Raw genomic sequence first — 18230 nt, 5'->3', positions numbered from 1 at the left:
ATTGATATGAAAATATTTATTGATTTAGCAAAAAAATAAAACCTTAAATGTTGCAGAATTTTAAAAATGTACAATTTGATCATGTTAAGAAAACTATGACACGTTAAAAAATCAGTTTTCTTGGCGCAAATGGATACACAATAACGATCCACGAGTTCATAATGACGACCATTAAACTTCTGTAGCAACATAAAACTGTTCCAACATTCTGTTTGTAAGAATTCTATCGCGATACAAAACGTTTCGTAGTTTCAGCAAGCTCTGGCCTAGCGTATGAATTGTGGTATGAACACTCCATACGCAGGTGCTGAAGGGAAGTTGCCACAGTTGTGAAGGAAAGTTGACAATTTTGAATGAAAAGTCATTACATTTGTCGTAAAGCTCGGTAAATAGTTTTCCTTTACCATCGATTTCTAAGTGTAAGTGAAGATATGAGGCTGACTTCATAGTTTCTGTAGTATCCTTTATCTAAATTTGTTTGGGGTCGATGCGATGAATCAAATCCACGAAATTAGGGTTGCTTAAAGATAATAAGTCATCTATATAGCGGAAACTGAGATTAAATGATCAAGCTAAACGATATTATTTCTTTCGGATCAGATCAGCTATAAAGTTATAGTAGTGAAGGAATAGGCCAGTAAATAGAGAAGCACTTTATAGATATTTTGTAGAAATCAGCTAATATGAACGACCTTATTTGTGGAAACAACCGGAATCCGTGATTTGCTGTACGTAAAACATTTAAAGGACGATCAACTCGATTTATCATAAAATGTATGTGGTAAGTTATTGAAGTTCAACCATTGATACATCTCTCACATACACGAATCCTTACATGTTCACTGTACAAATCTCACAATTTTACAAGAATTGTAAAACTAATAACTATCCCTGCGAACCACGTTTATGAATAAAGTGCGAGTGCTTTACAATTAGTTACGAGTATTAACTATCATTTTACGATTGCATACGATATTTCAAACACGATAAAGTGATAATGTGAATAGTTACGATTTGGCCCAAGATTTAACAGATAATTAACGATTTTTTGTTGATAACTAACGAATACTTGCGGCTTAGTTACGGGTGATTTACGAACGGTTATGATTTTCGAATGCAGTTGCATTTTGTCATATAAATTTAAGATATACGGCCTCGTTTTTTTTTATAACTTCTTATTGTGACATCACGAACGTCGTTTGTTAAGTAAATGTCAAATGACTTAAAATGAATATCCTAATTTCAAATATTAGAAAAAGAATTCACACATGGCTCGAAATAGGATTAATCTTAAGTGAGCAAAAATACTATGAATTAAACTACCATAGTGATATCCAAATATATCCACATGAGATCTGTGAATCATGTCGTGGGTGAGGATTTTTGTATTACTTTGCTTAAAAGTTGGTCAAACAACACCTATATTTTGCGGATCAAAACACCTTAATTAAGTTAATCCAGCAGTTTTCCATTTTCTAGAAGAATGTGTCGTCATTTAGATGAACAAGGAAGTCATATTACCTTTGTAGGCACGTTTAGCAATAATATTCACTCCTGAGTTAAATGATTTTTGTTTAACATAAACAACTTTCAGAATTTTTGAAAAACCTGTGAAAATGTTCTGATGATATTCTAATTCATCGCCTTCATCAATTCCCAATTATCAAATCCGAAAGAAAGAATATCGTTTAGCTAGATCCTTTAATCCCCGTTTCCACTATATAGATGACATATTATCTTTAAACAATGCTAATTTCGGGGATTTGATACATCGCATCTACCTCCAATGAACTTGAGATGAAGGATACTACAGACACTATGAAGTCAGCCTGATATCTTGACATGCACTTAGAAATCGATGGTAAAGGAAAATTATTGACAAAACTTTACGAAAAACCTGATGACTTTTCATTCAAAATTGTCAACTTTCCTTTCATATCTGACAACATCCCTTCAACATATGTGTACAGAGTGTTTATATCACAACTCATTTGTTATGCCAGACCTTTTATCTCGCGCTAGAACTGTAACAAATAGGCTTCTGGAACAGGGTATGTTGGTACAAGATTGAAGTCATCACTACAGAAGTTTTATGGTCGTCATCATGAACTCGTGGATCGTTATGGTGTAGCCATCTGCACCATGAAAACTGATTTATTCAACGGGTCATAGTTTTCCTTTCCTCGTTTGTCTGCCCCGGACTTGACTTTTTATGAGTTACTCGGCGGTTGTTTCTAGAAAAGCAGAGTACGCTTAGCCTATCGATGCACCTGGTCCATGCTCTCAGTTTTTAGTGGAGTCAGAGTTGCTCATTTGCTTTTGTTACTTTGTATATATGATTTTAGTTTCTTTGTTTTCTTTGTGTTTATGTCTGTTTTCCATGTCTGGTATTTGTCCCTGGATTGCATTTTTTTTATTACCGCTATATCCTTGGTTTCCTTTATTATTCTTTGATACCGCGTTTGACCAATATGTCTAGTAGACAATTACAAAAAAAAACATGAGTTGTGGTTTTCGTGAAAGAAAATGCCATCAAAAGCATTGATTCCCCATTCACCGATAGTTATTTTTAATCTGATCCCGAGCATGGAGTTTCCATTCTGTTAATATCACACTAATTTAATTATTTGTGAAGTATTGATATCCTCGCAATTAAGTTAAATGGCCTTCTTTGACATTAACAACTCCTAAAATAAATAAGCTTTATATCCTGCAAAGCTTTAGGCCCAAATGCATATTTATAAATGGAATAGAGGTTACACATTCATTTTACTTTCCAGTTTGTTGTTAGTTATGCATTTCGCCATGTTTGTTATTTCATCTTTGTATCTTGACTTTCAAATTAATCCCGTTTTGATTAAAGTTACATTTGATCTTTTATCTGTAGCATTTCATTGATTACATTTCGGATATTCTTCATTGTATTACAACTGAAGATTTGGAAAAATGTGAGTCTCTGACCAAACGTGTTTAAGGAGACAGTCTTTTTTTTTATCTTAATATAATAACAATTCAGACGGAATAATTCTTCACCAATGCAAAAAATTAAATTTATTGAAAACAGATAATATTTCCTTGGTCAAAGTGCAAATAACACTTTATAGATCGTCCACGTCTTTTCAATTCAATTCAATTGTTTCAGTTCAACTTATATCTGAAAACGTTCGGTCTGCACATTGTATTTGTTAATGTTTCATAATGCCATTAACATTGATTGAATGTTCATTTATTCATATTTGTTTCTATGTGTAATATAAGTCCTTGGGCTTCATTTAAGTACTAATCACCTTGATACTCCCGGATTTTCATCAATATGACTTTTTTTACCAAAACAAAAACAGTACATTACATGTACAATAACTCTCTCACTAAACGCTTTAGATTAGAGCCTCACAGATTTTTAAATATTCAGTTTATCGCCATAAATGTAGGTAAACGATTGGTAAGCATAAAATGTCTATATTAACAGTCAAAAGCAGGACTAATGATTTAAAAGTCAAGAGACAAATAATGAGAAAAAATATAGGAAGTAATAGACTGCAACGTGCAGACATCAATCTAAATTGAATGAAGATGTTCTGCCCCGTTTTCTATAATATTGGAGCACAATAGGAGCGTTTTTAAGGAGTAGTTCATGTTCAGGGAGACTTTGACACATTACTTTCATTTGTTCTTGTAGTGGAAAAAGCCACACTTCAACTGTCGTAAAATTATTGGGTCGGCTGTAAAAGTTGTAAATAATATTCACGAGATTACGTAAGCCTGATTTTTAGATGTTTAGTGTAGCCAATTACATTCGTGTACCATCAGAAAGATGAAAACTCTTGGCAAAAGGGCAGACTGAATTTTATAATTAGAGAATGGCAAATCGATTGTATCAACCGTCTTTCTACATATACATAATAACCTATGGCGATACTCCTTCAATTTCAGTATTTGTTTGTGACAATTGATACAATAAGTACATCGAAGAACATACAGACATGTAAAATCATGTTTCATTGTGATCAAATTCTTTATATAAAAGTATTATGTAACTGTTGTGTCGGTTTTAAAGACTGTTCCATACCTCTGTATAATTGACCAAATCTGAGGTTTGCCCCCACTTTTTTACGGTCTAGGTTTTTGTATGTTGTTTGGCTTTGCCTGTTTTATTTTTTGTTATTGATAATTTGTTTGTTATTTCTGTGGTTATTGGTTTGCTAATTCAAGGTTTAATTTTTGTTCTGTTATGGTTTTATTGGGTTTGTTTAATTTAAGATATTTTGTGTATATTATTCTCAATTTTTAGTCTGAAAACACAAGATGCAGTGAATGCGTAAAAGAGAGAACAACTCCATGGGGAGGGATAAATGTCGGCTCAAAGCCACCTATTCTTCTTTAGTGAATGAGGAGCAAACTTTCGAACCATGAGTCATATTGCAGCTTGCCCAAAACAACGATATACACGGGTAAAGTAAACGGTTGCCCCTATCGCCTCCAGTAACATAAAAGTAAACTGACATTGAAAACGAAGCAACATGTACAGTGGCCCTGAAATTCCTGACTTGGGGCAGGCTCAATAAATGCGGCGGGGTTAAAGTACAGCGGGGTTTAGCATGATCACAATCCTCCCCATTTCACGCATTCATGACTTTAACGTGATATTCTACAATTATATTTAGCTCTTTGCAACTGGAAAAATAAATATCCAGACAAAAATAAGTATTCACCAAAATAAGCCTAACTGAGGGGAAGAACCAATAGTAAAATCACGGGAACAATGAAGTTAGTAATCGTGGTTTCCCCGATTTCTGCTTAGAACCAAAAACATTGTTTGACTTTATTCATAAAAGCTGCATTATTCCGGTGACTGCAAAACATCTAGAAATGTCGTCTTTATATCTGCAAAAAAAAAAAAAAAAAACACTTGAGATATGAAATCCATTTAATAATTGGTTCAAACATATACAGGTAATTGTAATTGGTAAAAATATGCATGTATTTAAAAATTGCTTGTATTATCAGTTGTTTTATTTAAACAACGAAGGTAGAAAATAATCAAAGTTACAATACAAACTTCTTAACACTTATTTCTTCTACGCGATGTACTCATATCGTAATATATTTGAGACAAATTTCAAGACGGTAGTAGGAATATTTAAAGCTTTTTTTTTTTGGTATGATACATATTAACTCGATACAAATATACGATAAACAATTCATTTCAACGTTTATTATATCTTAAAAGACTCATGTCATACAATCATGTATATTTCGAAGTGTGAAGTCACCTTTCTGGAAATATTTTGCAGTTTATTTTATTAAGTCGCTAAATCTCTCTCTATGGTGAAGTTACGTATTATATTATCATTTTATTAATTTAATTCAGCAGAAATAACTGTCATCAGTGTGTGAAATCCTTCATATAACTTGCATGCATAACTTCAATGTTTGCAACTGATATATAGTTGAAACTTTTAATTCAACTTTGAGGTAATTGTTCATTCACAAGTACATCACTTCTACAGATCATACACTTAAATAACCTTTCAGCACTTGTGAGAAAAAGGGTAACAACAAAATTGCTGAACTGATCAATTCTAGGCAAACGGATATATGTTTAACATATGGCAATATCTAAGAAAAAAACTTCCATTGCCCTGATTTGGTACAGTCATTTGATAAAAATCGTGGGCTGAACCATATGTATTGCGCGCTTAACCTCCCAGCTAAGTTGTTTCCTTGTAAATTGCAATGCAAAATGGCAAATTGCCATGGCAAATTTGGTAAATTCAGAAATGGAATCAGTACGGAAGATATATTGATGATATTGCTGATATGAATACATATATCAAAGTCATTTAAGACAATTTAAACGACGGTTGGTGTCAATAAAGTCGTAGAAAATATTTTTATTCTAATTTTAATATGTTATTTATGTGACGCCGAGTATAGATAGTGATAAGGTTTTATGTGTTTTTTTACAATCTTACAATCCAATATAAAGCAAATTGCTTAATATTACATCAAATCAAATAAATATCTTCCGAAACAAAATAAGTTGATATCGACAAAGGATAAGTTAAAAAAAGGCTTATGAAATTGCGAACTTTTAACTGTAAGCTCTTAGTTTAAATAGAAATTTGTCTCCAACCTTGTCTTAAATTGATGCCAAGAATTAAATATATATTCAGAAATGTTGCAATAATAGCCGCATGTTGTTAGTACAAAAATAAAGAACGAATATGATAATTTTTTTGTAAGGCTTACCTTAGCATTGTTAAGATGGTAAACATTTATATTTCTCTATCATCTTCATTGTGATATTGATCGAGTAACAACACTTGACACATGCAAAACAAAAATGCAGTATACGATAGTTTCTGCTGGACAGCTTCGAGGCACGCACATTAAATCTTTCTCCATTGATGAATTACTAAATTAAACTTCTTGTCCACACATTCAACATTGCGCTTTCTGGCTTCACCTCCGTAAGGAATTTCATGAATGCGTATTAATTTAGACCCATCACGATGTAGAAGGAATTACCAAACCCGCATCGAACACAATAACACTTTTTTTTTCATTTTTGTGGATTTTGTTTTAATCTACACTTTTACTATTAACAGCGCTGTCGTTATTTTTGGTCGCGTGTCTTCTTGTCATATTTGTTTTCCCTGATAAATGACAAATCTGCAATAAAGATAAATTTATGACATATTCGAAATCGAATAAGAGCAAAGCACTCCATAACATAGACTAATTTCGTACATACTATACACAGTTGGCACATTTCTTACCACTCTGCGATTCTGTGAGAGTTTGCTCTCATTGAAAAGTTCTAAACATTCAGAAACTGTTTTAAATCACGACACACCTTGCCAGAATCTGTCGGGGGTTTAAATAAACTATGTCGTAATCTGTCATGGGTCTTGAAACTCTCTAATTAGAAACTGTTATGTTTGACATCAATCTGTCAATCTGTGTAACATCACCTAGCCAGTAATATTCAACTTCTAAATTACGTTGATTAGAATAGTTTCCGACATATTTTCAAAGGGTATGGTGAGAAGGAAGCTTTGTTATATTTTAACTTATTCTAGTTAGCTGATACCCTATTTTTCAATTAATTTACAACACACAGTACCAACAGACAATATTGGTACGACCCTTGCCATATCTACCGTACCAAGCGCTACGTCACTTGAAAGTGTTCGCACTCATATATTTGCAAAAAAATGTCAAATTAAAATGATTCTGACTGAAATATATTTGTCACAGTCATCCAAATGATAGTAATATTTAAAACAAATACATTGTATACAACAATTTAAGATCCTTGTTGAAATCATAAGTGCTCGCACTCAACGATTCTGCAAAAACATGTCAATTATTATAATTGTTATTGCAGTATATAAGTGCCAGTCACCTATATAAAGGTACAATAAAACATTGACATTTTATTCAATGAGCTTCGATTTATGTAAATTACAAATGCTTTGCATGAAAATGTCGAATGTATAGTAATTTGGACTGAAGTATATGTGTCACACGCAACCAATGAAAATAAGATTGACATTTCATACAATAATTGTATATTCTTATTAAAATTTAAAGTGTTTAGCTTCATATATTTTATATATGTAAGAGCTTTATCGGGAATAAAAGTGTTCATACTCGTACAATTTGCAAGAAAAAAGTGGAATTTGTAAAGAATTATGACTTCAATGTATGTGTTGTCGTCATGAGCACCCACATGATATTGAAATAAAAAAAACAAATGAACCATTATATTCAATTCTTTTAGACGTAATGGAAATTATAAGTGCTTGCACTCATGCATTTTACAAGAAAATGCCATTCGTATAGAGTTTTGACTGAAATGTATGTGTTGTAGTCACCCACATATTAGTTAAACTTAGAACAAAGTAACATTTTATTAAATAATTGTAGACCCTTATGAAAATTAAAAGTGCTCGTACACATACATTTTGCAAACATACGTATTTTAGAATTTTGACTGTCACAAATATGTCCCAATTGCCAGCATGATACTTACATTGAACACTTTTACAATGAGATAAGACCCTATTGAAAATTGAAAAGTGCTCACACCCATACATTTTGCAAGAAAATGTCATATCTAAAGTATTTTGACTAGAATATACATGTCATTGTCACCCACATGATAGCTATATCAAACCATCAGACAACAGGTCGAATTAATTCAATATTAATTTTAATGATTTATCGCTTTTAAGTATTAAAATAGTCCAAATTACATCAGACAGAAAAATTCAACTATTTAGTACTGTGTCCACTATTTTTTAAACCAGACTTCCTGTTCTAACATAGACTGAACTAGTATCAATAACTGTCCAGTGGTATGACAGTTTAGAAAAGCTTTTCGTTTTTCTTTGTCGTGACCCAGGACAGTTTCTGTCAGGATCAGTCAGACTCTGTAAGGAATTTTGTTCTATTTGCTGTCATGGACCTTTTTTTTTTTTTTTGTCTGACAGATTGTGACAGATTTCAAGAGTAGGTAGAAGGGATCGCTACTGTATATTTGTCAATCATGGTTTACCTTTAACAGCCGAATAACTTACAATTATTAATAATATGTTTATATATGACTCTGAACTTATCAGCGAAACAATTTCTCTGGTTAATGGATGATTATTGACTGATCTGTGATAGATCAAAAACTAGTGCCAGATTTCGTTTGCAGGATGTCGGTAACTCTTTTTTTTTATTTTGAATTTCTTTGAGACGAATAAAAAGAAGGAATTATAAATTCTAAAAAAACTCATTCTTCAATTTCAAATAGAATAAATTATACTACAATAGTGGTTATCCAATTCCAAGCCGGCCTTTCAACTACATTGGGATGAATAAATTTCTGTTTGAGTTTTCCACCATTAATATTTTCTTAGTTTTCAATGCATTTCATATATGCCGCCGCTATTTTTACAGAAACTGTTTGACAGTTGAACAAATGATCTGAAACTATTAACTTATTAATAAATGATCGTAAACTTAGTTGCATAGATCGGTCTTGGTACTATATATGACGATTGTGTATGAGTGCATTAACAACTGTAATAAAACTGTTTAATTAGCAATAACTTATCTTTAATAAGTTCCAAATTTCCTGTTCCTCAACCAACCAATCTAAAAATAAAAGTTATTCATAGTGTAAATACGTTTTTTGTTTCTTGTTATTAAATTTACATTGCAGACAATCCAAACTATTTCACTCCACATCGGTATTGATTAAGTACTTTAACTACGTCGATAGATAACCGATCATTTATATATTTTTCCTTTTAAAGGCACCTAATTGAATAGTGTTCACACGATTTGCTTCATATGTTTTCAATATGAAACATGTAAAACAAAATATTTGGAAGTCTATACTTTCACATTTACATTTCTAAATTAACTATCAAATATACTGCATTCTTTAAAAATAATTATAAAACAAAACACATGACGAAAAAAATTACTAGTTATTTTAAATACTTCTATTTTCTTAACAATATGCAATATGTTCATTTTCTTTTGAAACATACTGTTTACAATCGATATTGTTTACATTTTACAGTATTGGCTCATTAAAAATACTTCAAAGGACTGATTCTTTAATGTTTTCGATAGGATTATCTTTGCTCTCTTTGCATGAATTTAATTATTAACAGCTCTACAATTTTCAAAAAAGATCGATAACCAGGTATTGCAACAGTTTTGTTTTAAATATTTTTGATTCTTCTTTAATAACCAAAATATGATCAGGAATGCCGAAGAACGCCTAGATGTAACGAATGTGCGGACATTTGTCTGTGCACTAGTTAAATCTTAATTCGTTGTTGGTACGAATGATCATATTCTGGTAATTAACGATAACCAATTATTGTCATATTAATCCTTGCTATTTTCAACATGAATTTAAAATTGTGTGAGCGGCGGATTGATATTTGTGACATGTTGACGTGAGAAAGTGCGAGTGTAAAATTAACGAATTAATTACCCAGTGTGAATTTTAGATTTTGTTTTTCACTGGGAACATTCTGCAAATCACTGCAACCTATATAATAAAACAGATAACTTCAACATTCAGTCGTGTAATAAAATATGTTAATCAAATAGTATACTTACTACATCAGTGTGGAAGTTATGATGGTAAGTGTAGGTCTAGTAATATTTTCCTGTTATCCGCTTAATTGAATATGGTCCTTTTAATATTGAACCTCTGTTAGTTAGGTGTATTGGATTTTTCCTTGACCAATCATACTGTTGCCACGCCTACATAACCTCTACCAAGTAACGACCGATTAAAGTTCATTTCTTTGATCTAAAAGTAAAAAAAAAATGAAATGAGAATTTTGTCGTTAAATGGTCCTGTATATTGTTTCAAACACAGGACCTAACTATACTACACATTTAAATATGTTTGTAATGTGTATTATCAGCCATGCATTTAATACAAATCACACTGATATCATAAAGTTTCCCGTAAAAAATTAATAATTGTTTCCTCAGACAAAGCTTACAAAGTGCTACTTTACGTCTGCGTTTTATTTTCTGTTTGCATGGAATTCCATTGTTCATCTATTGATTATTTAAAAGTTAATCTAAATAACATGTTGTTTGAAATGTTAATAATACAGACTAAATTGCAATACTGTGAACATGATTTTGTTTATACATGTTTTTTGTCGATTTATAGCTAGACTTTATATCACAATAGTTGTGTAAAACGTTCATGATAATAAATAGACTTATAGATTATATTTGATAAATAAATTACTATTCTTTTCAATAAAAAAGTGTTTTTCATTGGAAATAACCACTAATCATCTCTTGATAACTAATTATTACATACAAGGTAAGTAATTTAAATTGAACATATAACAAAATACAGGTTGTTTTTAAACCATGACTCAAAGCCAAGGTGCAGTGCAGTCTAAAACTTTTCAAAAACAACATAAAAACTTACAATATTGAAGGCAGTATTCTTAAAGTTGAACTTTGCTGTGTTACTTAATTCGTTTTAAGAAGAATTACATTACATACTGTAGTTGTCATTTACATTATTGATAGTAAATATATATGTAAACAAGTTAGAGTTTGTGACACTCATTTGAAATAATATAACCAGAACATTACTAAAACATATTTTATACCAAATAGACATAAATGTGTTCTTTTGAGTACGTTTTAAATGAAACGATGAAATTTGTGCCACCCACGTTACAATCGCGGTATATGTTGCGTGCATTAGATATATTCAGACTGTTAGATTAAATAATACAGAAACAAGTTTAAGACACGCTAGAGAGATAATGTATAAGCAGACGCTAAACGACAGTTTAGAACACACCCACCATCAGATAGACTCAGAAATAACGATAAAGAGATACGTTATAAAAACGTTTTATAGCCAATGTTTATTATCAGAGGTAGACGTAGAACATAATAGCAGTGATAAGACCTACACTGCTACCACTCTCTTCAAAGAAGAGATTGTGGAAAACCATAAATATGTGCTATCCTCGTTTGGCTTCTCTACCAAGGACGATGATTGTGATTTACCGTCTATGTACTGGATTCCTAAACTTCACAAGAATCCATACACACAACGTTTCATAGCTGGATCTGCAAAATGTACCACCAAACCTCTTTCAAAACTTTTAACTTCTATACTCACAACTGTCAAAGAGGGTCTACAGTCCTACCACAACACTTGTTACTCCCGTAGTGGTATTAATTCAATGTGGATCCTGAAAAATTCAAAAGATCTTTTGGAGACAATCAGTTCAAGACTATTATCTGAATAAAATAACATTAAAACCTATGATTTTTCAACACTGTATACTTCTATTCCCCATACTCAGTTAAAATCCCGACTTTAAAACATTATATATCCTTGTTTTCAAAAAAAGATGATACACCTAGATACAAATATATAGTTCTTGGTAGAGATTCCTCATACTTTGTAAGAAATAATTCCAAATCGTCTTCCAAATATACAGAGGAAGATGTTTACAATCTTGTAGCAACATAACAATGTTCAAGAAGACTATTTATTAGAGTTATAGTGCGATACAAAACGTCTGCGTAGTTTCGACAAACTCTGGCATAACGTATGAGTTGGGATATGAACACTCCATACGCAGGAGCTGAAAGGATGTTGCCACAGATGCAAGGAAAGTTGACAATTCTGAATGAAAAGTCATCACGTTTGTCGTAAAGTTTGGTCAATAGTTTTCCTTTACCATCAATTTCTAAGTGTAGGTCAAGATATGAGGCTTTAGAATGTAGAATTAGAATCAATACACAAACAAAGAAAAATAATTTATTTCACTATAAATTGTTTGTAAACTGTTCCTCTTCTGTCTGGCGGAGGCAGCCCTCCTAAACTTGCTTTTATAGGGAAATACAGTTTACGTTAAATAAATATTTTTTGTGCAGATAGTGCATACACATAGAGAAATTTTTCTGGAACTTTGCTAATCTAAACATTGAGAAAACATCAACACGAAGTGAAGTAAAAATATATTTTGCTGTAATATAAGCATTTCCTTACTTTTCCCTTTATGGGAAAATCCATTAATCACATATAGAAATAAAACCCTTAAACTAAATGCCCATAGACTTTGAGTGAAAAGAAACACATGTATTTTTGTTTTTGATTTGTGCATATATGATTTTTAACTTCATTGATACGATTTTGTGGGGAGCTGGGTAAATATAGAAAGTGCAGAGTGATTTTTTTTCTGATTTTATCATTTAATTACATTATTCCAGCCCAACGACTAAGATGTATTTCAAACTATAATTTTGATGTTTGCCATGTTATCATGTCACTGATATCTTTATATTTGTATTTTTTTTTCTGGACAATGAAATAAACCAGTTATTCTTAATGTATGAAACACAGCCCATCAGCCAATATTGTGGTTATTAGCAAAACAGAAATAACTCTATAAAAAAGCCAGAGTTCAAGTTTTCTCCTTTTCCTTTTTTTCAACATTCGAATACAGAATTGGAAATTATCATAGAAACATCCTAATGGTGTTTTTTTTACAAATGAAGTATTTTAAAGTTCTAACAAATCATTAAGCAGCTTTCGAGGAAGGATTGTGAGGGGGGTTCGGGAAGGACCAATAACTCATTTCAACATTAATTTCATTATTCGCCAATGGAGTTGGATATGGTCGCACTCGACTTGAGAGGGGTCAGAGATCATATTTCAACATTCATTTCCTTTTTCGCCATTTTAGGTCGCACAGATTTGGAAATGATCGCAATCGATTCGGGAGGGGCAGACTCTAATTTTAACATTAATTTCTTTTTTCAACATTCATTTCCTTTTTTTCTTTTTTGCCCTTCTTGGTCGACATAGTTGGAAATGGTCGCAATCGACTTCTGAGGAGTAGGAGATATCATGTTAACATTCATTTCCTTTTTTCGCCATATTATGTGGGACAGAGTTGAAATGATCGCAATGGACTCGAGAGGGGTCAAATATATTATTCATTTCTTTTTTCAACATTGATTTTCTTATTCGCCTAATACGGTCGGATAGAGTTGGGAATGACACGTGAGTGGTAAAAGATCTTATTTCAACATTCATTTCCTTTTACAACATTCATTTTTGTATTCAACAGTTTAGTCGTACATAATTGAAAATTGTCTAAGATCTCGTTTTAACTTTCATTTCATTTTTCAACATTTAATGTCATTTCCCTTTGCATGTATGTAGTCATTGGTTTAGCTAACCATGCACCACCCTTCTTTGTTAAATGGCATAGCCTCTGAAAATACTATGTGTGACTAACAGTATGTCTTATTTGTATTTATTATTATTATTATTATTATTATTATTTTATTTTTTTTTTTTTTCACAATTTTTACTTTTGGATTCATTTCTTTCGAGGACTTGTTACAATTTGTCATAATCAATTAAAAATTGTTCAAAGTATTTAAATGTTTAAATGAGTCCTTGGTCCCTCCCGAACCCTTCTCACAATACTTCAACAAAAAATGTTCCTGATTTGTTAGCACTTCAAATGTTTCAAATAGGTCCTAGTTTAATGAATCTTCAAATAATTTCATTAATTTAAGAAAGATATTTCCGCCACATCGACTTGCCTACAAACTTGTAATTAAACTTGTATAGACAATTAATGTACATGATAAATCATTTATACTGATAAATGAACTTCAAGCCACTACATGTTATATTTCGTTCGACCAAAAATAAATGCGACATCAATGGTCAATCCGTGGTAATTTATGATAAACTGGAGTTTCCGTGATTTACTTCTTGAAAATACCACCATTAGCTGCAGACAATATATGTTATATTACTTTTATACTGAATATTATCAAGTTTGTGTTTGAATAACATTTAAAAAAATGACTGGTTATACCTCCGAAAATTACAATTTAAGCTCATTATCACTTTTTGTTTTGCTGGTAAAAAAAAAATAAATAAGGTCATGGAAAGGTTACATTTCGGGGAAAATTCATTAAAGAGTAATAAAAGGAACCAATAAAACCAGAAACACGTTTTATAGGGACACAAATCAGGCATTCAAAACAGACACACACAACAACAACCATAAAATAACCAAAATAATACGTACAAAACAAAAACAAAAGCAAATGAGCGAATCGGATTCCACGAAACACTGGGAGCATCTACCAGGTGTCAACAGCAGTATAAAAAGTATAAAAAAAAATAATTAACGATGATAATTTTTCAGAATCAAACTAAACAAAATATAAGAAAACAAAAACCACTTGGATAAACAATGTCTTCTTACCGTGGGCACTTGCATTGAAATCTGCTGCTGGATCCAACAAAGAATATAAAGTAACTAAAATAATACATACAAGGTAACAACAGTAAATGAGCTTTTCGGTAGCATGGACCAGGTGCGCGGGTAAGGTAATTGTCCTCTGTCTTTCTGGAAACATTAACTGAGTTGTTCATCAAAAGTGGAAGACGAAAAAGGAAAGGTTTGGAAATCAAGGGTGTCAGATTTTCACCAAATTTGGTATATAAGCCAATAATATTGTTCAATTAAAAAAAAATGATATGAATTTTCTTGGCATTTATTCGGTTGCTATGTAAACCGTTGACCTTAGATTTATTTGCTAAAGTGTTTTTCAGTGGTAACTTTACCAGATGCAGGAACTTGTTCTCATAACACATCTAAGTTGATTCATTTGCTTTTCTCGGGTTTTGTAAAAGTTAGCATAGTACTTCTTTTTTGTAAGACTAAACAAGATTAAATGTGTGTGTCGTATTCTTAAATAAGGGATTATAAGATACTAGAAAGAGTAATCAGGGGAACCAAGGATATAGCGGTAATAAAAAGAACGGAATCCAGGAACAAAGACCAGACATGGAAAACAGACATACACAACAAATAAAATAAAGTAACTAAAATCATGCATACAAATTAACAAAAGCAAATGAGCATCTCGGACTCCACTAAAGCCTGGGAGCATGGACCAGCTGCACCGGTAGGGTAGGCGTCCTTTGCTTTTCCTGCCGAGCTGTTCATAATAAATCAAGTCCGGAGCAGACGAAAGAGGAAGGGAAAACTATGATACGTTCAACAAATCAGTTTTCATGGCGTAGATTGATACATTGTTGCGATCCACGAATTCATGATGACGACCATACAACTTCTGTAGTGATGACTTCAAACTTGTAGCAATTTAACCCTGTTCCAGAAGTCCTTTTGATAAAATTCTAGTGATACAAAATAATCTGCGTAGTTTCGGCAAGCTCTGGATAGACATTTTTAATGTTTGTAACAAACTGAACATTTGATCTGTTTGTGGTTTGTTTCAAAATATAGACCATATACATCAAAGTTTAATCTATAATAAAAAAAAAATTACAAATAGTATATTCCTGAAATTAAGAAAAATATACTTTGAAATAGTAACCATGGCATTTTCTTTAAATGACCAATGACATTTCAATACAATATTCTTGATATTTAATGTAATATGAACACTTAAAGTTACAAAATGTCGAATAACTAAATGATTTTCTTAAATATTGTGTATTGATATAACCATTATTAAAACTATCAAAGTTAGAATAATTGTATGATATAAACTAGAGGCTCCCAAGAATCTGAATCGTTCACCTGGTTCATTTTTTGCACTTCAATGGCAATAACTCTAACATTGAGCCGTCCAATAGCTTTAAACTAAAAGAGACATTTTAAGGCCTTATCATAAGGATTATTTTTTTTCTTTTTGTTATTTTAAAATATGCTTCCTATCTATCATAGATTTAAGATATTTGCTGAAAACTCCAAAAGGTCATTTCTTTTTCCTTTGACGCAATGGAAACTCATTTCATTCATAATTTTTTTTTTCTATCTATTAAAGTTTTCAAGATATTGTCTAAAAAATGTCATGTTTCACCTTTCAAGGGCAACAATTCTACAGCTTTACATGTTTTCAACAAACTTGATATATAGATTAAATTGCAACTATAGTGGTTTAGTATATGTCGGAGAAACGCAAGAACGATTAAACAAAAGAATGTTCGATCATCGTTCGTAAATTAACACCACCAAATTCCCGACAGTTTATCAACACTTTAATCATTAAGATCATTCAATCCTCTCTATGAAAGTTCGTATTTTAGACAAAAATACCATCTTACAAACAGTCCCGTTCTAAGTAAAAACTATCGTAAGGAAAGAGAGGAATACTAGATACGCAGACTAGGTACTGCAATACCTTACGGACGCAATGACAACGTCAAAAGAATAGGAAACCTTTCAAGCCAATATAAAAATAACATAAATGTGATGAATTTATTTGACAAAAATCCAAGACGGGAAAGGAGTCATGGCCATCGCCACTATACGTCACCTAAGTTACACGGTGTCTCCATGGATGGTCTCCTTCCTTTCATACAAAGACCTCTTGGACTTTATCACATTAGAACCAAACTTTATTCTATGCCTCTCACTCTAATACACTCCTTTGACAAAACTAGTATTGACACTCCTGTTTTTGACCCTACCTCATCATTATACAGACCTGTTGCCATCATTTTGGATATTGTTTCTACAGGCTCTTTAAACCAGTTTGTGTGAAAAATCAGGATGACGAAAAACGATCATTTCTTCCACTACCGTTTGTCAACAAAGGTATAGATGCAATTGATTTGGCTAACATCCTCCATCACAAAGACATCACAAACAAATTCCCTCATATTTCAAAGACAAATCCATACCAATTATTTCATATTCCTATACTTCACCCATTGCATCCAAAATATTCAATTATAAAAAAGCTATTGCAAAACCTCGAGATTGAGGACTTCAAGGCTAAACCACCAGACTGTTCTTGCAAAAACTCTCCATTCAAATATGGTCCTTCTGGTTACGTCGTTAGGGGTTTTTAACCACCATCGAAAACAAATCTCTGCGTAATATCCTTTCTATAGGACCCAGTACCCTGCACCACGCTCCATCAATTGGAATTATAACTTTAAAATTCTTATAGATGCCGTCGAGGACTATGCAAGAAAATGGATAAAACGATAACAAGAAGACATTGATTCTCTGTTAGAGTGGTTAAAGGCCGTGAGATCTTTAATTTTGAAACGAATGAAAGTTTTAAATAGGTAAATGAGTGCCAAAGCTACATCACTTTTCAATGACCCCGATGTAGCAAAAACATTGTCTACTATACATGACAAATATGTTGTCGTACCAGCAGACAAAGCCCAAAACAACATTAATTGTGTCTGCAAAACCTTTTACAACAAATGTGTATTATCGGAGGTAGACGTAAAAAAATTAATAGCTGTGATAAGACCTATACTGCTACCACATTCTCCAAAGAAGAGATTGTGGAAAACCATAAATTTGTGCTATCCTCTTTTGGTCTTTCCACCAATAACGATGATTGTGATTTACCGGCTATGTACCGGATTCCTAAACTCCACAAGAATCTATACAATCAGCGTTTCATAGCTGAATCTGCAAAATGTACCATCAAACCTCTTTCAAAACTTTTAACATCTCTGCTTACAACGGTCAAAGAGGGTCTGCTGTCCTTCCACAACACTTGTTACTCCCGTAGTGGTATTAATTCAATGTGGATCCTGAAAAATTCAAAATATCTTTTGGAGACAATCAGTTCATGACTATTATCTGAATATAGTATCATTCAAATCTATGATTTTCAAAACTGTA

General features: G+C 32.1%; 1 long non-coding RNA gene across 1 annotated transcript; it reads right to left on the bottom strand.

Annotated features, from left to right (window-relative positions):
• Window positions 1-4641: 4641 nt before the first annotated feature.
• On the bottom strand, window positions 4642-10417 carry LOC148604022 (uncharacterized). Its single transcript, XR_015916526.1, has 3 exons — window positions 10138-10417; window positions 6253-9153; window positions 4642-4884 (listed from the first exon to the last, which is right to left on the bottom strand). It is a non-coding gene; the product is annotated as an uncharacterized LOC148604022 (long non-coding RNA).
• Between the last annotated feature and the right edge of the window lie 7813 nt (window positions 10418-18230).

This window comes from Perna viridis, chromosome 11 (assembly GCF_037379345.1).
Source record: "Perna viridis isolate PV_CMFRI_1.1 ecotype Kerala chromosome 11, ASM3737934v1, whole genome shotgun sequence".
Taxonomy (NCBI): Eukaryota; Metazoa; Mollusca; class Bivalvia; order Mytilida; family Mytilidae; genus Perna; species Perna viridis.
Note: the sequence above shows the minus strand (reverse complement) of the source record. Positions and strands in the feature narration are given on the sequence as shown.